The following is a 5,508-nucleotide window of genomic DNA, read 5'->3' as shown; positions in this document are numbered from 1 at the left end:
GAGGTAAAGGGGCAGGTGATGCACCTTCTGCGATTGCATGGGAAGGTGCCGTGTGTGATGGGAGAGGTGTTAGGTGTGATGGGAAGGTGCCAGGTGTGATGGGATAGGTGTTAGGTGTGATGGGAAGGTGCCGTGTGTGATAAGAGAGGAGTTAGGTGTGATGGGAAAGTGCCGGGTGTGATGGGAGAGGTGTTAGGTGTGATGGGAAGGTGCCGGGTGTGATGGGATAGGTGTTAGGTGTGATGGAGGAGTGGACTAGGTTGTCCCGGAGGGAATGATCTCTGCGGAATGCAGATGGGGAGGCAAGGGAAGATGTGTTTAGTGGTGGCATTGTGTTGGAGTTGGCAAAAATGGTGGAGGATTATTCTTTGCATGTGAAGGCTGGTGGGGTGGAAGGTGAGAACAAGAGGGACCCTATCCTTGTTCTGGGAGGGGAGGGAGGGGGTGAGGGTTATGGTGCAGGAGATGGAGCGCACAACGTCAAGAGCCCTGTCAACAACTGTAGGTGAGAAGTCACGGTTGGAGAAGAAGGAGCACATATTAAGAGCACCACTTTGGAAAGTGGCCTCATCGGAACAAATGCGGCGGAGGCGAAGGAGCTGAGAGGCGAAGGCGAAGGACTTATTAATGGGGATTGTTGATGGCTAACAATGGGTGTTGTGTAATAGCAGGCTGTGTGATAACAAAGCTTGGTTGTGGGGATTGGGGTAAGGAGTCCTAAAGTCCTAAAGTTATTGAACTCGATATTAAGTCCAGAAGACTGCAGGGTCCCCAGGTGGAAAATAATTCTTTCAGCTTGCACTGAACTTTGCTAGAGCAGTAAGCCTGAGACAGAGGTGTTGACTAGGGAACAGGGTGGCGTGTTGAAGAGAGGATATGAGATTGCCTTGGCCGATAAGATTAAGGACAATCCAAAGAGACTGTACAAGTACATTAAGAGCAAAAGAACAACTAGAGAGAGAATAGGGCCCCTTAAGGACAAGAAGACCGACTATGTGTTGAACCTCAGGAGGAGGGAGAGATTCTAAATGAATATTTCATGTCAGATTTTACTGTAGAAAAAGAAATGGAGGCAAGAGAGCTTGGGGGAATAAATATTGATTAGATTAGATTAGATTCCCTACAGTGTGGAAACAGGCCCTTCGGCCCAAGCAATCCACACCGACCCTCCGAAGAGTAACCCACCCAGACCCATTTTACTCTGACTAATGCACCTAACACTATGGGCAATTTAGCATGGCCAATTCACCTGACCTGCACATCTTTGGACTGTGAGAGGAAACCGGAGCAGCTGGAGGAAACCCATGCAACCACGGGGAGAGTGTGCAAACTCCACACAGACAATCACCCGAGGCTGGATGTTTTGAAAACAGTTCAAATTACAAAAGAGAAAGTTCTGAAGGTCTTAGAAAACATAAAGATGGATAAATCTCCAGGACCCGATCAAGTGTACCCCACAACATTGTGGGAAGTTATGGAATAAATTGCAAGGCCCCTCGCTGAAATATTTATGTCATCTATAACCAGGAGTAAGGTGCCAGAATCCTGGAGCGTGGCTAATATTGTAACTTTATTTAAGAAAGCTAAAAGGAGAAGCATGAGAACTACAGACCTGTGAGCCTGACAGTAGGGGTGTATGCTGTTGGAGGTGATTCTGAAGGATAGGATTACATGCATTTGGAGAGGCAATGAATGATTAAGCAGAGTCAGCATGATTTTGTGCAAGGGAAATTGTGTTTCGCGAACTTGATTAAGTTTTTTGAGGATGTAATCAAGAAGATTGGTGAGGGCAGAGCAGTCGATGTTGTTTATATGGACTTTAGTAAAGTCTTTGACAAGGTTTTGCATGGTAGACTAATTAGTAAAATCAAAAACACATGGGATTCAAGGTGAGCTTGCCAATTGGATACAAAATTGGCTTGATGGTAGGATAAGAGGATGGTGGTAAAGGGTTGCTTTTCAGACTGGAGGCTTGTGACCAGCGGTGTTCCACAGGGATCTGTACTGGGTCCACTTTTATTTGTCATTTATATAAATGATTGGGATGAGAATATCAGAGGCAAGGGTAGTACGTTTGCCAACGACACCAAAATTGGTGGTCTCGTGAACAATGAAGAAGGTTATCTAAGATTACAAAGAGATCTTGATCAATTGGGTTAATGGACTGAAGAATGGCAGATGGAGTTTAATTCAGATAAATGTGAGGTACTGCATTTTGGTAAAACAAACAAGGGCAGGACTTATACAATACATGATAGGGCCAAGGATAGTGTTGTAGAACATTGGGTATGCTTGCCATCATTGATCAGACCTTGCAGTATAGCAGTTGGGATCTCCAGGTTGTACAGCATGTTGGTGAGGCCTCTTCTGGAGTACTGTGTGCAGTTCTGGTCATCTTGCTAAAAGGATATTATTTAATTGAAAAGGATTCAGAAAAGACTTACAATGATGTTGCTGGGAATGGAGGGTTTGAGCTATATAAAGTAGGTTTATTGGCTGGGATTTTTTTGCTGGAGCATGAGAGGTTGAGGGGTGACCTTATAGAGGTTTGTAAAATTATGAGGGGTGTGGATCAGGTGAATAGCAAGGTTCTTTTCCTAGGATGGGGAAGTTCAAAACTGGGAGGCATATTTTTAAGGTGAGAGGAGAAAGATTTAAAAGGACATGAAGGACAACATTTTTACACAGAGACTGATTTGTGTGTGGGATGAACTGCCAGAGGAAGTGGTGGATGCAGGTACAGTGACAACATTTAAAAGACATGTGGATAAGTACTTGAATACGAAAGGTTGGAAGAATATGGGCTAAATTCAGGCAAGCAAGACTAGTTTAGCTTGGTTCTGGATTAGTGGTGCTGGAAGAGCACAGCAGTTCAGGCAGCATCCGAGGAGCAGTAAAATCGACGTTTTGAGCAAAAGCCCTTCATCAGGAATACAGGCAGAGTGAATGGCTTTTGCCCAAAACGTCGATTTTACTGCTTCTTGGGTGCTGCCTGAACTGCTGGGCTTTTCCAGCACCAATTAATCCAGAATCTGGTTTCCGGCATCTGCATTCATTGTTTTTTACCTAGTTTAGCTTGGGAATATGGTCGACATGGACTAGTTGGACCAAGGGTCTGTTTCCATGCTGTATGACTCTATGACTATATGATTCAGACAGACAAAACTTTAATCAGTTATGGAGATAAGGCAAAATAATAAACTTGAGAATTGACAGATCATTCATGACCTCATTGAATGGCAGAGCAGACTGGTCCAAATATCTAACTTAAGGTCCTTTCTTATGATCCTGAAAGACATGTAACTTTTCCATGGAACAGCCTAAGAGGGAGAGTCTTGTGGTTTATATTAAATCACCAATTCTGTACATTGACAGAATCACTCTGCAGTGCCACTGCAAGGCAGTCTAGCCTTCAACCCAGTGGATAGCAGTGGTCCAGGAGTAGAAGGAATGTCTGGATAAAGTCACAGTTCATGAGATTCAAACTATGCTCACTTTGGAGGAACAGACCAATCACAACGCAGTCAAATCAGTTAAGAATCTCAAATACCTGTACCAAATGGATTTACTGAAATGTTAAATATGATGCAATTTTGTATCTTAAAAATGATGCAACCCAGTTTATTGATCCTGTAAAGAAGTGCAGTATGCATGTTCTCCAGAAACTTTGAGTGGATCTAAACAAGATGGACTGATTTGGTACAGTTCAGAAGTCTGTATCACAAAGATTGAAGTGGCTTCATCACTAGTGTCTTAAAGAAAGAGTAGAATATGCCTAAATCCAAGGTGCTTCAATCTGCAATTAAGACATATCTACAGAAAATACCAATTCTGGAAGAATTAAATCCTAAACATTCCAGAGCAATTTCTTTAGAAAACCTAAATGGGAAGCATGGCCTTAGGTCTGTCCTTTTAACAAAAGAATCCGAAGAGCTTGCAACATTTGGATCATATTGTTTCCAACAGTTACTCTTTGAGCTTTCAGCTAAGACATCTACCATCAAAATACAATAGGATTATTGAGAATGTACCTGGTTTTGTTTGTATTACTCATAATATCGCAATCATGAATAAGACAGAAGTAGACCATGACCACAATCTTCATCTACAGTTGACAGCATTGTGTCAAGTATTGTTTGATATCTCCACAAAGAGCTAGGTCAAATTTATTTAGTTTCATTTATTCCATCCATGGAGCTAGTCCTGGTCCAAGGATGATCAAGGTGTTAATCAAATGCTGACCTCACAGGATAGAGAAGATCTGTAATATTGTCTCAGAGTATATTCCCAACTTTACAGATGCAGTGTTTTCACTTAGAGAGTGTCTCTGCTAAGTGGGTGAGGTGACCACCAATATATTTTAATTTCTATCTATCAGGTTCTGTCAATAAAATCTTGCTGATCGCAATACTACACCCTCAGGAAAATCACAATTCTCAAAATGGATGCATTGCACAAAATAAATGGGAACATGGGAGAAAACTCTCCAAAGGTTGGAGTCATTTCTGGAACAAAGGAAGATGTTTGTCTTCTTTGAAAGTCAGTCATTTCAACTCTGCAGGTATTTTACAGAGTAGTGTTCTAGACCCAACCATCTTCAGCTGCCTCATCAATTATAAGGTCAGAAACAGGGTGTTTACTGATGATTCCACAATGTTCAACATCATTTGTGGCTCTTCATACTAAAGCAGTTCAAAAGCAGCAAGACCAGACAATATCCAGCTTGAGATGACACATGGCAAATAATATTAGTGCCACAAAAATACAAAGCAACAAACATTTCCAACAAGAAAGAATCTAACCATCGCCCCCATGACATTCATATCGCATTAGCATTGCTGAATCCCCCACTGACAACATCCTAGATGTTACCATTGACCAGAAATTGAACTGGACTAACCATACAAATGCTATGGCTGCAAAAGCAATTCAGAGGCTAGGAATCCTGTAGCTCACTTGCGAGTAACTCATCTGATTGTCCAAAGCCTGCCCACCATCTGGAAGGCACAGTCAAGTGTTGGATGAGTGCAGCTCTCACAACACTCAAGAAGCTTGACACCATTCATTAGAAAACAGCTCATTCTGTTGGCATCACATCCACAAACACTCACTCACACCATCCCCCCCAATGCTAAATAGCAGCAGTGTGCACCCATCTGGACAGTGTACTGTGGAAATTAACCAAGGCTCCTTAGATAACACCTTCCAAACCAATGGCAAGGACCATCTAGCTGAGCAAGGGTGGCAGGTACATGGGAAAATCACCAGCTATATAAACCTCTCTGTTCCACTCAACTACCTGACTTAGAAATATACTGTTATTTCTTCAATGTCTCTGGGTGAAAATATAGGAACTTCCTCCCTAATGGTATTGTTGGTCTCCCTATATCAAATGGACCGTAGCAGTTCAAGAAGGCAGCTCACCATCACCTCCTTAAGAGCAATGTGAGGACCTTACACTTAATGGTAAGGTCCTAGGGAGTGTTGCTGAACAAAGAGACCTCGGAG

This window comes from Chiloscyllium punctatum, chromosome 10 (genome assembly GCF_047496795.1).
Source record: "Chiloscyllium punctatum isolate Juve2018m chromosome 10, sChiPun1.3, whole genome shotgun sequence".
Taxonomy (NCBI): domain Eukaryota; kingdom Metazoa; phylum Chordata; class Chondrichthyes; order Orectolobiformes; family Hemiscylliidae; genus Chiloscyllium; species Chiloscyllium punctatum.
Note: the sequence above shows the minus strand (reverse complement) of the source record.